Genomic DNA, 19,325 nt, shown 5'->3' with positions numbered 1-19,325 from the left:
CCTCTCTCTCTCTCTCTCTCTCCCTCTTTCTCTCTGTCTCTCATGAATAAATAAAATCTTTTAAAAAAGAGAGAGAGAGAAGTCGACCTCCATCTTATTATTGTTACTTTGAAGACCATAGGTATTTTTAATTTTTTTTTTGCTGGTGATACTTTTTAAATGTACAAAATTTAAATATACAATTGAAAAATTTTCATAAATGTATGTACATATGTAATTCTCACCCAAATGGAGCTTGAGAACATTTTCATTACCTCACAAAGTTCCTTTGTTAACTCCTTTCATTTAAGAAAGGTAACCACTGTTGAGATTTTTTTCCTCCATAGGTTATTTTTGCCTTTTCTAGAACTTCATATAGAGAATCATGCGTTATTTCTTTTATGCAAGGCTTACCATAAGATTTTTGAGGTTCATCCATATTACATGCATTATTATTTCATTCTTTTTTTACTATTTATGGCCATTTCATTTTTTGATGATTTACAATTTTTTTTTATGAGATCTCTTACCAAGAGACCCTTCTTCTTCTTCTTCTTTTTTTTTTTTAAATTTATTCAGAGGCAGAGAGAGAGGCAGGCAGAGAGGCAGAGACACAGGAAGAGGGAGAAGCAGGCTCATGCAGGGAGCCCGATGTGGGACTTGATCCCGGGTCTCCAGGATCACACCCCAGGCTACAGGCGGCGCTAAACCGCTGCGCCACCGGGGCTGCCGATTTACAATTTTTTTTAAAGGTTTTATTTATTCATGAGAGACACAAAGAGAGAGGCAAACACATAGGCAGAAGGAGAAGCAGGCTCCCCATGAGGAGCCTAATGTGGGACTTGATCCCAAGACTCCGGGATCACGCTCTGAGCCAAAGGCAGACGCTTAACCGCTGAGCCACCCAGGCGCCTCTGATGATTTACAATTTATCCCTTCTCTTGATAACGAACATTTGGATGGTCTCTAGTTTGGGGCTATTATGAGTAATGCTGCTGTGAACATTCTTGTGTAATGCTTTTAGTGGACTTGTGGGTTTTTTTTTTTTTTTAAGATTTATTTATTTATTCATGAGAGAAACACAGAGAGAGAGAGGCAGAGACACAGGCAGAGGGAGAAACAGGTTCCTTGCAGGGAGTCCTAGGTGGAACTTGATCCCGGATCCCAGGATCATGCCCTGAGCTGAAGGCAGACGCTCAACCGCTGAGCCACCCAGGCATCCCAAGGATTTGTATTTTTATTTCTCTTGGGTAAATATCTAGGAATGGAATTGTTGGGTGATAGATTACAAGGTCTGATTTTATTAATTTTTTTCTTATTGTTAGATTTGTTTATTTTATTAAGATTTTATTTATTTATTCATGATTGACAGAGAGGGAGAGGCAGAGAGACAGGCAGAGGGAGAAGCAGGCTCCATGCCGGGAGCCCAATGCGGGACTCGATCCCAGGACTCCAGGATCATGCCCCAGGCCAAAGGCAGGCACCAAACCGCTGAGCCACCCAGGGATCCCAGATTTGTTTATTTTCATTAACATCCTAAGAAATCTTTGAATATGCCAAGATCACAAAGATATTGTCCTGTTTTCTTCTGGTATTTTTATAGTTTTGCTTTTACATAAAGTCCTGTGTTCTACCTTGAGTTAATTTTTATGTAAACAGTAGATGGTAGACAAGGCACTCATTTTTTCTTGTGATTATGTAGTTCCAACACCATTTAATGAAAAGACTTTCCTCTCCTGCCTTTGTTGAAAATCAACCAAATGCATATGTGTGGGTCTCTTTATTTGCTCTCTTCTCTTCCATTGATCCATTGTTCCAACTCTGTGCTAGCATCGTATGTCTTATTGTACTTCACAGTAAATCTTGAAATGAGGTAATGAACATCATCCTCTAACTTTATTGTTTATTTATTTATTTTTAAGATTTTATTTATTTATTCATGAGAAACACACACATACACACACACACACACACACAGAGAGAGAGAGAGGCAGAGACACAGGCAGAGGGAGAAGCAGGCTCCATACAGGGAGCCTGACACAGGACTTGACCCCAGGTCTCCAGGATCAGGCCTTGGGCTGAATGGGCTGAAGGCGGCGCTAAACCACTGAGCCCCCTGGGCTACCTTAACTTTATCGTTTATAATTGTTCTGGCTATTCCAGGTCCTTGGCACTTTTCATAAAAATTTTAGAGTCAGTTTGTCAATTGGAAATTATCAAGCTTTTTAACTTCACAAAATTCCTACCTGAATTTTGATTTGTAATGCCTTAAGTCAGATCAGTTTGGGAAGAATTTATATCTTAACATATTAAGCCTTCTAATTTTGTGATCATGATATATTTATTTAGGTACTTCTCTCAGCAATGTTTTATACTTTTCTTTTTTTTTAATTTTTATTTATTTATGATAGTCACACAGAGAGAGAGAGAGAGAGGCAGAGACACAGGCAGAGGGAGAAGCAGGCTCCATGCACCGGGAGCCCGACGTGGGATTTGATCCCGGGTCTCTAGGATCGCGCCCTGGGCCAAAGGCAGGCGCCAAACCGTTGCGCCAGCCAGGGATCCCTATACTTTTCAAGTATAATGCACACCTTTTACTAATTTTATTCCTAGAAATTTGGCATTTTTGATGCTATTATAAGTATTATTTCTAATTTCATTTTCTTTTTTTTTAAGATTTTATTTATTTATTCATGAGAGACACAGAGAGAGAGAGGCAGAGACACAGGCAGAGGGAAAAGGAGGCTCCATGCATGGAGCCTGACATGGGACTGGATCCCCCGTCTCCAGGATCAGGCCCTGGGCTGAAGGTGGCACTAAACCGCTGAGCCACCCGGGCTGCCCTCTAATTTTATTTTCCATTTGTTTGTTGCTAGTGTATATAAATGTAATTTATTCTTTAACTGACACTGTATCCTGTGTGAATGTATTAAAATCACTTAACTGTTCTAGTAATTTGTCAATGTCTTTAGTTTTTTTACACAGTCATGTTTTCTTCAAATAGAGATTGCTTTATTTCTTCGTTTCCAGACTTTATGCTTTTCAGTTTTCATATACCAGCCAGGACCTTTAGTATTTTTTTTAATTGATGCATAATTAACATACAGTGAGACTTGTGTTCCTAAGAGTAGAGTTCAATAAAGTTTTCAAATGTGTGTTTGTGTGACCCATACTCCAACAATCCACACATAGAATATTTCCATCCCCATATATTTCCTTATGTCTTTTTCCACTTAGGACTCCCCCAGTGCGGCAACCATTCTTCTGATATCTGTCACCAGAGATTATCCATTACAATATTAAATAAAAGTGATAGGAATAGACACTTCTGCCTTACTCCTGATATTAAGGGCCAGCATTCAATATTTCACCATTAAATGTGATCTGATGCCCTTTATCAAACTAAGAAAGTTCTATTCCTGGTTTGCTGAGGTTTTTTTGTTGTTGTTGTTTTTATCATGAATGGGTGTTACCAAATGCTCTGTGCACCTATTGACATGATTGAATTGTTTTTCTCCGTTTTATTGATTTCTGCTATTATTTCCTTCCTTTGTCTTGGTTTAATTTACTTTCATTTTCTCTGGCTTTTGGGGGCAGAAGCATAGGTCATTAATTTTAATGCTTTCTTCCTTTCTAATGTTTGCATTTATAGCTATACATTTTCCCTTAAGCCTTATTTTAACTGTATCCTGCACATTTTCACATGTTGTGTTTTCGTTATTTTTTAGTTCATTATTCTTTTTGTTTTCCAAATGTCTTGAACTGAATGATAATGAAAATACAACTTATAAAAGTGATTTCTTCTTTGATTTGGGAAGTACAGTGTTCAGTTTCCAAATAAGAGGGGATTTCTGTTATTGATGTCTAGATTATTTCCATTGTAGTTGAAGAACATATTCTATATGAACTCAGTCCTTTTAAATTTATTGAGAAATGTTTTCACAATACAGCATATGGTCTGTTTTGGTGAATGTGTATTCTACTGTTGGGCGTAGTGTTCGAGAAAGATCAGTTAGGTCATGTTGCTTAATTGTGCTGCACATACTTTGTTCTTATGGATTATCTTGTCTCCTTGTTCTTTCAGCTACTGACAGACGAGTGCCAAATCTCCAACTATGACTGGAGATAATATATTTTTTTCAATGACCAATAATCATGCCTTGGATAAACTTTATTGGCTACGATACTGCCACTGACAAAGTTTCTATACCTATATATTTTATTATTTCTTTTTTTTAAGATTTATTTATTTATTTATGATAGACATAGAGAGAGAGAGAGAGAGAGGCAGAGACACAGGCAGAGGGAGAAGCGGGCTCCATGCCGGGAGCCCGACGTGGGACTCGATCCTGGGACTCCAGGATCGTGCCCTGGGCCAGAGGCAGGCGCTAAACCACTGAGCCACCCAGGGATCCCCTACCTATATATATATATTTTTTTCCTATATATTTTACAATCAGTTTTTGCATCATGTATTTTGAAGCTGTGTTACTGAGTTTAATGTATGTTAGACTGATGTGTTCCTGTTGAACATACCATCTTATCACTGTGAAATGTCCTTCTTTCCTTATGGTAACACCTCTTCTCTTGAAACCTGTTTTGATTTTAATATAGCCAAAAGGCTTTCTTACACTGTAGTCAGTGTACAGCTTTATATGTCTTTTTCTGTACTTTTACTTTCAACTTATTTGTAACCCACTTCAGCAAGCTTATTCTTTAAGACCATTTAGTAAATCTGTATTTAGTGTATAATTACTGATATCATTGGGTTTATGTCTACCACCTTGTTCTTGTGTTTGTCTCATCTGGTCTTTGTCCTTTTGTTTTCCTTTTTAACCTTCTTTTGGATTAATTGGGTATCATTTATTATTCCATTTTTTCTCCCTTTCCTCACTCCCCTTTTTAGCATTATGTATTTGTAAATATTGTATAACCTTGAGTGTTACTACTGCCCTATGGTTAAAATATACATCTTTTTTTTTTTAAGGTTTATTTTACTTATTCTAGAGAGAGATAGTGCACAAGGAGGGGGAGGGGCAGAGGGAGAGGAAGAGAAAGACAAGCAGACTCATCACTGAGTGGGGAGCTCACTGTGGGGTTCAATTTCATGACCTTGAGATCATGACCTAAGCCAAAATCAAGTCAGATGCTTAATAGACTGAGCCACCCAGGCACCCCAAAATACACATCATATACTTTAATTTATCACAGACTACCTGGGATTAATATTATGCCACTCCACGTACAATGTAACAACTTACATTGATATAATCACAATTTTCCCTGTTATATATTTTGTTCCTATATATTATATAAACCCCATATGCATTGTTGTTATTCTTGTTTTATACAATCAATACCCTTTTAAAGGAATTTAAAAGTAATTTTGTTAATTTTGTACAGCATTTTTTCCTAATCAATTAGTTTTGGGGTTACTCTTAATTCCTTTCTACAGACAGCCTTCTATCTTTGATTACTTCCATTCATTTAAAAAAACACACTGGGTCAGTCTGGATGGCTCAATGGTATAGCGCCGCCTTCAGCCCAGGGTGTGACCCTGGAGTCCCGGGATCAAGTCCCACATCAGGCTCCCTGCATGGAGACTGCTTCTCCCTCTGCTTGTGTCTCTGCGCCTCTCTTTCTCTTTGTCTCTCATGAATAAATAAAATATTTAAAAAAAAAAAAAAAAAAACACTATACCCAGAGGGAGCTTTCCAATAAAGTCTTGGCTCCTCCTGGACTAGACATGTAAAGAATGACCCAGATGAGGGCTCCTGCTTGTGTTTCAGTTCTCTCTGAAAGGCAGGTACAAGTTACCAACTGTTCTTTGGAGAGCAGAGGCGGTTTACAGGTAGGAGATGAATGAAATGAAAGGAGAACTGATGGTTTGGTTCTTACATCCCAGGTACGGTGCTTTAAACCTACACTGCCTGGGAACTTTCACTTTCATTGGGGTAAGTCTTTAATATGTACCCAGTACAAAGTTAACATTTTAAAAGTGGGAATTTAGTCCCGTGTATATCTTTCCCCAAGAGACTGTCATTTAGGTGGTTTTACTAGCTTTATTTATAACATTGAAGTTATGTAGTGAAGTGCTAAAAAGTTTGATATGAGATGTCAAAATCATAAGATTTTTTCTACAGATTGTTGCCCTTGAATACTAAACACCTAAGATGGTGCCTTTGATCGGTGGAGATAACCTCTCTGCTCATATCTCTTCAACTCCAGCTATACAATTCTGTTTGTCAGGTGTTCTGTTTTTAAATTCTTTTCTCTCCCTTTGTATCATGAAAATTCCATTTACCTGCCTTTGAACTCACAGATTCTTCCTTCTATTCTGTCCAGTCTTCTGTTAAGTCTATTTATGGTTTACTTCAGATACTGTATTTTTATTTAATTCCAGAAAATTTTCATTTGGTTCTTTTTTCAAAATTTCCATGAAATTCTGCATTATGTTTATACTAGGTTGGGTTTTCCCCCCCCAATCAGCATTAGTGAAACTTAACTGAGGCCCTAGGGCCATGGGGCTTGGGCAGGTGGCCACCTTGCGGGAAAAGGAAGATCTAATGGAGGGGCTTTATTGACCTTCTTCTGGGGGGTGCAGGTGTTTGGTGTGGCTGCATGTCTGGCAGAGAGCACAACCCTTGCTGTAGTTGTATTTCTAGGTAAGCTGGCAGAGGGAGAGCAAGGTGCTCTTACTGGATATTGTGGTCTGAGAGAGTGCAGCTATCCTCTGGCCATTTGCCCCCACAAACACATTGCTGGTCAGATGTGTTGCTCTTGTTGTCTTGGCTTTGACATTCTCGATGGCATCACTGGGCTTGACCTTGAGGGTGATGGTCTTGCTTTTAAGGATCTCCACAAAGATCTGCATCTCTACATTTGCTGCTCAGTCACCAAGTTGAAGAGAAGGATCTATCAGTTATTTTTAAATCTTTTCCTGCTACTTCTAATGCTCGGTGTATCTAATTTCATTGACTTTTTTTTCTTGATTATGAGTCACATTTTCCTGATTCTTTACATGTCTAGTCAATTTTTGTATACTAGATACTGCAAACAATGCATTGGAGAGACATGGATTGTTCTCTTCTATCAAGAGTATGAGTTTTTTTTTTTCTGGTAGGCAGTTAAATTACTACAAATCACCCTAATCTTGATGAGGCTTGGTTTTAGGATTTATTAAGGTAATGTCACTTTGGTTTTGCTTTAGTCTTTGGATGTTGTTCTTATCCTTGTGGCATGGAGTTTCCTCCAAATGTACAGCTTTGCAGAGTCTCATCTGAATTTGTCAGGTGCTTACTGGGTCAGAGCTAATGCCTCCCAACACTGGGTCACTTCTTAAACCTCTGCTCAGCACCGTAGCAACTGTTCTTCATCAGGTGTTAGCCTTTTATGCATTTGCCGTTGGGGTCCTCTGTAGGTTTCTAGACTCCTCTGCTCTGCATGACCTTGCAAAGCCCTCCTCACATTCAATTCCATAGCCTCCTCCCATTGTCAGAAATGGGAGTCAGGCTGCTGGGAGCATGATCCAGTACCCTGTCTGTCCACCTCACAGACATGTCCCACGCACCCCTGGTGCTCCAAGTGCATCCTCTGTCCCTGGTGTGCTGATCACTTTTTATTTATCCATCTGCTTGCAGAGTCCTCTTGTTGTCTGTGTACATTTTGGGCACTAGAGACACAGTGTGACCAGGACAAAGTTTCTGGCACCGTGGAGCCTAAAGCCTCTACTACATGGGCCTGGGGAGGGGCAGACAATAAAGGACAGAGAGGACAAGGTGATGTTGATTACTGCTAAACAATGGTAAGAGGAAAATGAAACAGGACAATGAGGTAGAAAGCGATGAAGAGCCATGCAGGCTGGATGGTTGGGAAGGGTCTCTCAGAGGCAGTGACCCAGGAGTTGAGAGCTTACTTGATGAGAAGGGGAAGTGTTGCTGATAGCGAAGACTTTGGAGACCAAAGGAAGGTCCTCAAGCAGAGAGGAATGGTGTGTTAATAATGGTGCTGCTCAGGGAGAACTAAAGAAAACCAGAAGGAGAAGGAACAAGGATAACAGGTAGGCTGACCCTCCTGTGTGCTGTGGAAGACCGGATCTAAAGAGGTCTTGGTGTCATGAAACTGGTTTGTTGGGAAGATTAATTGGGGATCAGTTACAGTGGGGAAAGTGGGGAAAGGGACATCCAAGTATTAACAGAAGGTGGCTATCCTGAACATCTTATCTCTGGGGATATCTGGCTGTTCCACATGACCTGTGTCCTAGTGGTGTTCCCTCTGCCTGTTTTGCTGATCACTATTTTTGTTGGTCAGTCTTCCTGTGTGTTTTTTTGTTCTGTGTGTACCTTTTGTGGCTTCTCAAAGTTCCATCTCTTCTTTTAAAAGGTTGGTACTTTATTTTTTTAAGATTGTATTTACTTATTCATGAGAGACAGAGAGAGAGAGATTGAGAGAGAGGCAGAGACACAGGCAGAGGGAGAAACAGGCTTCATGCAGGGAGCCCAACATGGGACTCGATCCTGGGTCTCCAGGATAATGACCCAGGCTGAAGGTGGCGCTAAACCACTGAGCCACTTGGGCTGCCCCAAAGGTTGGTACTTTAAAACATACACTCATTCTGTGCACATCCTGTTGCTGTTATCTCAACATTCTCACTCTAGGAGTTTTCTTTCACAAACCCAAATTCTTCTTCATTTCCTTCTAGAGTGGAAGGAGAGACCTAAAAGCCAAGAGGTGCCACCCACAGAGGCCTTTTCTGGTAAGGAGTTACCAGCAGCATGAAACTGACAAGGTCCATAGTGAATGATTACTGGCGTTCTACCATAGCAGATGACTGGGAATCTGGGGATGAGTCAGAGAAGCAGAAGATGCATGGTGGCAGTTTGGGGCCAATGAAACATAAACAAGGGCAAGTAGTGACCCAGGATGGAGATTGGGGAAATGCTAAAGTTGTGGGAAAATTCAGCTTCAATTTAGACTTTGCTTCTTCACGGAGATTTCTTGTCAAAGAATATTTCCATCTAATTGACTCAGTTCAAAGCTTACAGCATAATTTTATTTAAAAAAAATCATCATGAAATCTTGGTAGGGAAGAAACTTTATAAAGGCAATCCATGTGGAAAAGCCTTGGGAAAACTGTCTAACTTGAACGAGCATGGTAAATACACCAACCAGAGTATATATCTTTCTACATATGAGGTAATTAATGTAGGAGAGAAATGCTATGGATGCAATGAAATTGGAGATTTTTTTTACCTCTATCTCACCCCTATCTAATGTCATGAGAACTCATACTAAGGAGAAGGGAAAGCCTTTAAGAAACTTTCATCTCTTTCTTACCATCTGAGAAATCACTATAGAAAGAAAGCCTATGAATATAATGAAAGTGGGAAGTCTTTCTGGCAGAGCCTTCACCTCCTTTTGCACCAGAGAACTCACACTGGCGAGAAACCTTAAGAAGGTAATAAATGTGGAAAGTCTTTTGGCCAAAATTCTCACCTTAATGTACACCAGAGAGTTCATACTGGAGAGGAAACCCTATAAATGTGATGAATGTGGAAAATCCTTCAATGGAAGTTCTAATCTTCATGTGCATAAGAGAACACATACTGGAGGAAAAACTCTATAAATGTAATGAATGTGGGAAAGCTTTTAGTGACCACTCCTCATATACACAACATGAAAGGACACACACTGGAGAAAAACCATACAAATGTGATGAATGTGGAAAAGCCTTTGGAACAGCTCTCACCTTACAGTTCACAAGAGAATCCATACTGGTGAGAAGTCATATAAATGTAATGAATGCAGGAAAACCTTCAGTTTTCACTTATCCTTCACTCAACATAAGAGAATGTGTATTAGAGAAAAACCGTATATATGTCATCAGTGTGGGAAAGTTCAATTAAGGTTCTAATTTTATTGGGCACCAAAGAACTCATACCAAAGGGGAAAAAACTACATATTTCATTTTAATATATAAAAACTATTCACATACATTTAAATTTTGTGGGGTTTTTTGACCCATTCCCAGAGAAGGGTTGAACCTGTGTTGCATTTGATACCTAGGACAATTTTTTAAAAAGATTTTATTTTTTTATTCATGAGAGACACAGAGAGAAAGGCAGAGACATAGGCAGAGGGAGAAGCAGACTCCCTTTGGGGGAGTCCAGTGTGGGACATGATCCTGGAACTCTGGGATCATGCCCTGAGCCAAAGACAGACGCTCAACCATTGAGCTACCCAGGCACCCCCTAGGACAAATTTTTAAATTAGTGAGGTCAAAACTCTCTTCACACACACACACACACACACACACACACACACACACACATAAAACAAAAAAACAAAAAAACACAAAACTCTCTTCACTAGTACTAATTAATGTGATTACCCAGTGTGGGATGGGCTGTTACTCAGAAGTCAAAATAGGTGGATGATATTTAACTGAATGACTCCTCTACTATTCCAAAGAGCCAGAGTAGCATTATTTGCTTCGTTGTTCCCCCAATGCTAGAAAATTGGGCTGCTTCAGGAATTCATTATGAACTATAATTATGAACACTGTGTAGAAACATGGAAAATGCCTATAATGCAGTTGACTCTTGAACAACAGTTTTGAACTGTGCAAGTCCACTTATTATGTGGATTTTTTCAATAAATAAAGTACAATATTTTAAAAATGATTTTATTTATTCATGAAAGACACAGAAAGAGATACAGACACAGGTAGAGGGAGAAGCAGGCTCCGCACAAGGAGCCCGATGTGGCACTCGATTCTGGACTCCGGGGATCATGCCCTGAGCCAAAGGCAAATGCCCAACCACTGAGCCACCCAGGCATCTCTAGTGTACAGTACTGTAATTGTGTTTTCCTTCCTTATGATTTCCTTTTTTCTATCTTCCTTTATTGTAAAAATACAGTATATAATATATATGACATACAAAATACATGTTAATCAACTGATTGTTTATATTATCAGTAAGATTTCCAGTCAACAGGAGGTTATTAGTAAAGTTTTTGGGGAGTCTGAGTTATATGCAGATTTCCAGCTGTGTAGGGCATTATCACTCCCAAGCCCCACATTGTTCAGAGGTCAGCTGTAGTGAAATGTGCTGTACTGTTGTGACTATGTTGCCCTATATGTACATTTGGACAAAGGCTTAGATAAAAACAAATGGACATAGCAAATCAATAAGTCTTAGGATATTGTGTGGCTTTCTTTTTATGGTCAAAACTGCTACAATTTTATGGGGTGCCTGGGTGGTTTTGTGGGTTGAGTATCCAACTCTTGGTTTCTGCTCAGATCAGGATCTCTGGGTCATGAAATCGAGCACTGTGTTGGGCCCCACGAGATTTTCCCTCTCCCTTTACTCCTCCCTCTGCTCATGCACTCTCTCTCTCTCAAATAAATAAGTCTTTTTAAAAAAAACTGCTACAATTTTACAGTAAATAAAAAGACAAAGAAGAGAGGGGTGCCTAGGTGGCACAGTTTGTTAAAGCATCCAACTCTTGGTTTTGGCTTGGGTTGTGATCTCAGGGTTGTGAGTTTGAGTCCTGTGACTGGCTCTGCACTGATACACAGCTGTTCCAGAACATGTAGAAAGCTGAATATTTACCTCTCTTGTGATACTAGTTTGTCAAAACTCAAAGAAAGAACAATTATAGGCCAATATCTCTCGGGACTATTAATGCAAAATTTCTAGATCAGATCCTGCTAGTAAAGATAGTACAGCTAGTACATTTGAATTTAGGAACATTCACTCCAGGAATCAAAGTACTGAGTATTAGGAAATAACCATAGTACCTCATTTTAATCAAGCAATGGAGAAATGGATAACATCTCCATGATTAATGAGAAAAGTTCATAAAATTTGATATTTAGGGTGCCTGAGTGGCTCAGCAGTTGAGTGTCTGCCTTTGGCTCAGGTCATGCTCCCAGACGACCTGATTCTCCCTCTGCCTATATCTCTGCCTCTCTTTGTCTCTCATGAATTAATAAAATCTTTTAAAAATTTTTGGTATTTAAAGATTAAGGAAAAAAACCCTAGTAACAGGAAAAAAAATACTTTTATCATGTGAAATAGGGCTTAAATGGTGATACCAGCACTGAGGTTGGCAAACTATGGCCCACAGGCCAAATCTGGCCCATATATTTCAGTAAATAGTCTTATTGGAACATAGCCACACCCACCTATTTCCATGTTGTCTATGACTGCCTTAACACACTAAGATGGAGTTGAATAGTTGTGAAAGAGATTGCATAGCCTGAAAAGGCAAAATATTTACTAGAAAAGCCTTGCCAACCCCAGATGTAGAGCCATCTCCATTCCATTCAGGAAGGATCAAGGCAGGGTTGCTCACTAGTCCTTATGTATTAACAGTAAATTCACAGAAGGAGTACAAATGAATAATACATTTAAAAAGTACATGAGTTCATCAGTCATCAAAGAAATGCAAATAAAATGATATAAATATTTGAACAGCTGTTATGAGGTAGGCAGTATCCCAAGCATGTAGTCTCCATTACCTCATTTAATACAAAGATCCTGGTGAGGCAAGTTCTTCTATTATTTCCATTTTATAGATGCAGAAAGTACAGTCTGGAGAGGCTAATTGGCAGGTAAAGATTGACAGCGATTTAAAAAGATATATTTTTAAATCCTTGTTGGATATAAGAAAAAATAGTACAAGGGGTGCTTGGATAGCTCAAATGGTTAAGTGTCTGATTCTTGATTTTGGTTCAGGTCATGATCTCAGGGTTGTGAGATCAAGTCCCATGTTGTGCTCCATGCTCAGTGCAGAGTCTACTTGAGATTCTCTCTCCCTCTGCCCCCCCCCACTTGTGTTCTCTCTCTCTCTCTCTAATAAATACATAAAATCTTTAAAAATTAGTATGAAATGGGGGTGTCAGCCTGGCTCAGTCAGTAGAGCATGGGACTCTTGATTTTGGGATCACAAGTTCAAGCCCCATGTTGAGGGTAGAGTTTCCAGGAATAATATTAAAATCATGAAATCCAAGATTTTCATTATCCCATGTTACTAGGTAGGAAATAGAACACAGATCATTCATGTGTGTGTAGCCAGAGAGATACAATCAGTGCTGTTAGGGAAGTTGACCTAAGACAGAGGAACCATGTATGTATATGAGAAATACAGAGAGATTAAAAGCTTAAAAAAAGTGTCCACAAGGAAACACACTTGCTTCTTCAAAGCCAACAGTATGGGCCTTTGTACCTGTGCCAGAAGGCAAATGCCTCATCTGGGGACTCTGGTGGACCAAGAGTGTCTTTCCAAGCCAGAGATGTGAGTATGATGGGTTGATGTGTCCCTCATTTGTGAGAAGTAAAAATGTCTCCATCTACAGATGTTCAGGATATATATTTTTTTAATTTTTTTTTATTTTTGATAGTCACAGAGAGAGAGAGAGAGAGAGAGAGAGAGGCAGAGACACAGGCAGAGGGAGAAGCCGGCTCCATGCACCGGGAGCCCGACGTGGGATTCGATCCTGGGTCTCCAGGATCGCGCCCTGGGCCAAAGGCAGGCGCCAAACCGCTGCGCCACCCAGGGATCCCAGATGTTCAGGATATAAACACAACTGACAAAACCAGGATGCAGCAAATGTGAATTCAAACCCAAGCAAGCAAGGAAAAAGTAAAGCCTTTAAAGAAACTTCAAAATCTATAATGTAACTTAACCAACTCTGAATAAAATTTCCATTCCAGTAAGCTATTGATCCTTAATCCCTATATGTGATGTTCATCGATCTCTACCTTCATATTCTTCTGTGGTAAGCTATTGAAGAGAGGTGGAAACAAGGAAAATTTGATGAATTCTAAAGGGAGGTAAACCTTTTACAGGTGAGGCCAGTACCATGCTGGGGAAAAATACTTGGACTGGGTGTAGGTGGGCATCAAAGCAGCTGGGCATTGATGGAGCCCGTCCACAAATGAGGAGAGCCATCAGAGCCTTTGATGACAGTGGGCTGGTGGGACAGAGACCCAGGTTTGGGGCTAGAAAAACCCTAAGAGTAATTTTCTGCTAATTACTTTTCTTGAGAATCCCCTTAGCCTAGGGGCGCCTGGGTGGGTCAGTCAGTTGAGCGACTCTTGATTTCAGCTCAGATCATGATCTTGGGGTCGTGGGGTCGAGCCCCACATTGGGCTCCATGCTTGTTGCAGAGTCTTCTTGTGATTCTCTCCGTCTCCCTCTGCCCCTCCCCCCACCCATGCTCTCTGTCTCTAAAATAAGCAAAATATGTAAGAAAAAAATCCAAAAAAAAAAAAAAAGAAAAAAGAAAAAAAAATCCCCTTAGCCTAGAATTTTGCTGAGTACCCCAGAACAGTGAAACGCTCTTCTCCTAGGTACACCATTGAATCATTTTGGGTGAACACATATTAAGAAACAGAACATTTCCATTACCTCAGAAAGTTCTTTCTTGTCAGTTACCAGACATTTCTTTCCTATATACCCCAAAGCAAACAGCGATTTCTATCAGCATGGATTATTTTTGCCAATACTAAAATTTACTCTGGTGAGATTATAGTCATATATTCCTTGCATTTTTGTGACTGCCGCATTCCCTAAGCAAAAAAATTTTGAGACTTATCTCTGTCATTACATGGATCTTTACTGTTCTTTTATGTTGCTGGGTAGTATTTATTCCATTGTATGAATATAGCACAATTTATTCCATTCTGAGATTGATGTTCCCAGTTTTTGGTTACTATGAATAAAGATGCTATGAACATACTTAACAATGTGTTTTGATTTTATGGGCATAAGTTTATATTTTATAAACAAAATTTTAGCAAACTGAATCCAATAATATAATAATAAAATAATAGAAATTTTAAAAGTCATGAGTAAGTGGAGTTAATCTAAAAAATGCAGGGTTGGTTTAACCAAAATCAATAAATGTACTTCACTGCATTAACAAGCTAAAAAAAAAAAAAAGTATATTGTTATCTCAGTACATGCAGAAAAAATTGACAAAATCCAACAATCATTCCTGATTTAAAAACAAACAAACAGGGCAGCCCCGATGGCGCAGCGGTTTAGTGCCACCTGCAGCCCAGGGCGTGATCCTGGAGACCCTGGATTGAGTCCCACGTCGGGCTCTCTGCATGGAGCCTGCTTCTCCCTCTGCCTGTGTCTCTGCCTCTCTCTCTCTCTCTCTCTGCATCTCTATGAATAAAATCTTTACAAACAAACAAACAAACAAACAAACAAACAGAGCAGCCCGGGTGGCTCAGTGTTTTAGTGCTGCCTTCAGCCCAGGGCATGATCCTGGAGACCCGGAATCGAGTCCTACATCGGGCTCTCTGCATGGATCCTGCTTTTCTCTCTGCCTCTCTCTCTCTCTGCATCTCTCATGAATAAATAAATAAAATCTTAAAAATAAATAAACAACTCTCCCCAAACTTAGAATAGAAGGCAATGTCCTCAGCCTAGCAAAGGACAGCTTCATCCACAGATGATATCATACTTAGAGGTAAAACACTGAATTTTTAACCCCTAAGATTAGAACAAGGCAAGCTATCTGATCTCACCACTTCTAGTCAACATTGTAATGAAGGTTCTGGCCAAGGCAATTGGCAAGAAAATGGAATAAAAAGAATCTAGATTGAAAAAGATATTTTATTTAAAAATTTAATTCATGGGATCCCTGGGTGGCGCAGCGGTTTGGCACCTGCCTTTGGCCCAGGGCGCGATCCTGGACGACCCGGGATCGAATCCCACGTCAGGCTCCCGGTGCATGGAGCCTGCTTCTCCCTCTGCCTGTGTCTCTGCCTCTCTCTCTCTGACTATCACGAATAAATAAATAAAATCTTAAAAAAAATAAAAATAAAAATAAAAATAAAAATTTAATTCATTAGAGTGCGCATGAGCATGAGTGGGCTGTGTGGCAGAAGGAGAGGGAAAATCTCAAGACAACTCCCCACTGTGTGTGGAGCCTGAAATGGGGATGGATCCCAGAACCCTAAAATCACCACCTGATTGGAAATCAAGAGCCAGATGCTCAACAAACTGAACCATCCAAGCACCCCAGAAAAGACAATTAAAAAAAAATCCTTTGCTTCAAAAAACACCATAAACAAAGTAAAGGTAAACCACAACTTAGGATATATTCCTAATAAAATATATTTTTAAAATATTTTATTTATTTATTCATGAAAGACAGAGAGAAAGGCAGAGACACAGGCAGAGGGAGAAGCAGGCTCCATGCAGGGAGCCCCATGTGGGACTCCATCCTGGGTCTCCGGGATCAGGCCCCGGGCTGCAGGCGGCGCTAAACCACTGAGCCACCCGGGCTGCCCTATTCCTAATAAGAGATTAATGTTAAAATTTACGTAAAGAACTTCTACAAACCAATAAGAAAAATACACTGGGAGAAAAATGCATGGAGTGAGAAGTTAATTCAAGAAGAGAACACATAAATAGCAACACTGAAAAAAATGCTGAATCTCACAAAAAAGAGGGGCAAACATTTCACAATGAAATACCATTTTGTACTCATGAATTTGGCAAAAAATTTAAAATAAAAAAGCTGACACTGCCAAGCATTGCTGAGGATGTGGAGCAAGTGGGACTCTTGTTACTGAGGGGCATATTAAAAAGTGCAATCCTGGAGATCCCTGGGTGGCTCAGCAGTTAGCACCTGCATTTGGCCCAGGGCATGATCCTGGGGTCCCAGGAGCGAGTCCTGGGATCGAGTTCCACGTCAGGCTCCCTGCATGGAGCTTGCCTCTCCCTCTGCCTGTATCTCTGCCTCTCTCTTTCTCTCTCTCATGAATAAATAAAATCTTAAAAAAAAAAAAAGAAAAGGTGCAATCCTTTTGGAAACAAGGAGACATATCAGTTTTGGACATGAGTATTCATGAGCTATGGCCTGTCAGTACCGCTGAGGGCTAACCCCAGAGCCACCCTGTGTCTGTCCATAAGACCTATGTGAATGCTCATAGCAACATCATCTATAGTGACTGGAAGCCTTTTGCTTACAATGCTCTTCCCCCAGATACCTGCACAGCTGGCCTTCTCCCTGCCTCTTCTGTCTTTGCTTTGCATATTACCTTCTTAGTGGGCTTTCCTTGAGGCTCCAACTTAAAATCACAGCCACTTCCTCCAGCATTCTTTGCCTCTTCTCCCTATTTGGCCTTTAGCTGTTATCCCCATCTGATGTATTAGATATTTTACTTATTTTTCTATTTGCATTCTTTTCTAGAATGTGAGCTCCATGAGGGCAGTGATTCTGTGATTTTTATTCACTACTTTATTCCCCATTCCATGCATGGTAGGTTCTTTTTTTTTTTTTTTTTTTAAGATTTACTTATAAGAGACAGAGAACAGGAGTGAGTGGTGGGAGAGAAAGATAGAATCTCAAGCAGACTCCCTGCTAAGCCTGGAGCCTGATACGGGGCTCAGTCTCACAAGCCTAAGAGATCATGACCTGAGCTGAAATCAAGAGTCAGATGCTTAACATACTGAGCCACCCAGACACCCGCCCTGCATAGTAGGTTCTTTAATGAATATTTGCTGAAAGAAGTAAGTGGCCAACAAAAGTAGATGGGATAAACAAGTTGTGGTATACTCATTTAGCAAGAAACTAGACAGCAGTGAAAATAAATGATATAAAGCTTCACATTATCAGTAAATCTAGGAGCGCCTAGATCTGTCTCCCTTTGGCTCAGGTCATGATCCCAGGGTCCTGGATCAAGCCCTGCAGTATGCTCCCTGATCAGTGGGGAGCCTGCTTCTCCCTCTGCCTCTGTCTGCTGCTCTGCCTGCTTGTGCTGTCAAATACATCTTTTTAAAAAATGATAAATCTTGCAATGACAAATATATGCAGCAAAATAATGCAAGTTGCAGATAAAATCTTATATTGATACATTTATATGACTGCAAAACATGCGAAGTAAATGTTGTGTATTGCTCTGGGATACACCTATAGAAACAGAGGATTCCACATCTCATTCAGTATAGTGGCTGTCTCTGAAAGGCCGTTTCTGTTGAAGGGAGGAACACAGGGGTTTCAGCCATATAGATAATGTTCTTTCTTTCCCCTTGAGCTTTGGAATGCTTTCACGGGGTTTCACCAAATTCCTTACAACTCTATTATGTTTTACATTTTTTTTCTTTTTAAAGATCTTATTTATTTATTCATGAGAGACACAGAGAGAGAGGCAGAGACCCAGGCAGAGGGAGAAGCAGGCTCCTCGCAGGGAGCCCAGTGTGGGACTTGATCCCGGATCCCGGGATCACGACCTGAACCAAAGGCAGGCACCCAACCGCTGAGCCACCCAGGCATCCCTTTACATATTTTTCTTAAAAGAAAAATGAGCAGACCTCTAAAATTAAATCTCTGGGACAAAAAAAAAATCACAGGCTGAATGCTGAGCGGGTGGCAAAAGCAGCAAGGAAGAGCTGTGGAAGGGGAAGCTTCTGCATGGCCACCGACAGTGGACAGGCATGTTGACTTCCATGTAGAGGACCCAGGATCCCATAGAATATTGATCTTTAACGACTCCTGGGCTCCTAGCTGGTGAAAATGAGTTAATACTAGTATTTGAGTGTATAGATAACTTCAAATCCAACATATTTGTACTAATTTTTTTTAAAGATTTATTTATTCACGAGAGACACAGACTGAGAGGCAGAGACACAGGCAGAAGAAGCAGGCTCCTCACAGGGAGCCTGATGTGGGACTCAATCCCAGATCCCAGGATTATGACCTGAGCCGAAGGCAGGCACCCAACCACTGAGCCACCCAGGCGTCCCTGTACTAGTTATTTTACTATTGGTGACCCTATGACTCAGATTAAAGGTCTTGTTCCAAGAAATGTGCCCTGGACTCCCTTTCCTTTACCTTTCATTCTCAACATCTGGCTGTGAGAAAATGGAAACAGCCGGAGACCTTCAGGTGGCATGGGGTGACCACTCTTTAGGCATCTCTGAGGAAAGGCATGCTCCTAGGAGAACCTAGATTCTCCTACTGCCCTCATCTCTTCCCATTCAGAAACCTGTGGCAGCTCAGAAATAGCTCAGACCCCCATGGTAGGGGCATGCATCCAAGAAGGCTGTGCAGCCCAGTCTTTGCCTCCTTATAGTATGGACAGAACAGAGTGTCACACAGCACACTAAGGTAAATGGAGTGGGAGAGGGCTTGAGTCAGAGGAAGCAGTATTCTCAGATACCTGTAACCCATTCCCTACCCAACCAGGCCCTTGGTGAACAGCTCTGCCTTGCTCTGGGTATTACAGGCTGGACTGCAGCCCATGAAACAAAACCTTGAACCTTCTGTTGCCTCTACCTTTAAAATACTAACATCTGGGACGCCTAGGTGGCTAAGG

General features: G+C 40.5%; 1 long non-coding RNA gene across 3 annotated transcripts in view; it reads left to right on the top strand.

Annotated features, from left to right (window-relative positions):
• LOC140599251 (uncharacterized) overlaps positions 1 to 19,325 on the top strand; it is a 110,728-nt gene that overhangs the window by 34,084 nt on the left and 57,319 nt on the right. The window contains exon 2 of one of the 3 annotated variants that reach the window (XR_012001922.1): positions 8,681 to 8,734. This is a non-coding gene — a long non-coding RNA (uncharacterized lncRNA). Of the gene's footprint in view, positions 1 to 8,680; positions 10,342 to 19,325 lie in introns of those variants that run through there. The other 2 variants (XR_012001923.1, XR_012001921.1) reach the window with 2 other exon arrangements.

Source organism: Vulpes vulpes, chromosome 1, assembly GCF_048418805.1.
Source record: "Vulpes vulpes isolate BD-2025 chromosome 1, VulVul3, whole genome shotgun sequence".
Taxonomy (NCBI): Eukaryota; Metazoa; Chordata; class Mammalia; order Carnivora; family Canidae; genus Vulpes; species Vulpes vulpes.
This window is presented reverse-complemented; position numbering and strand designations above follow the sequence as displayed.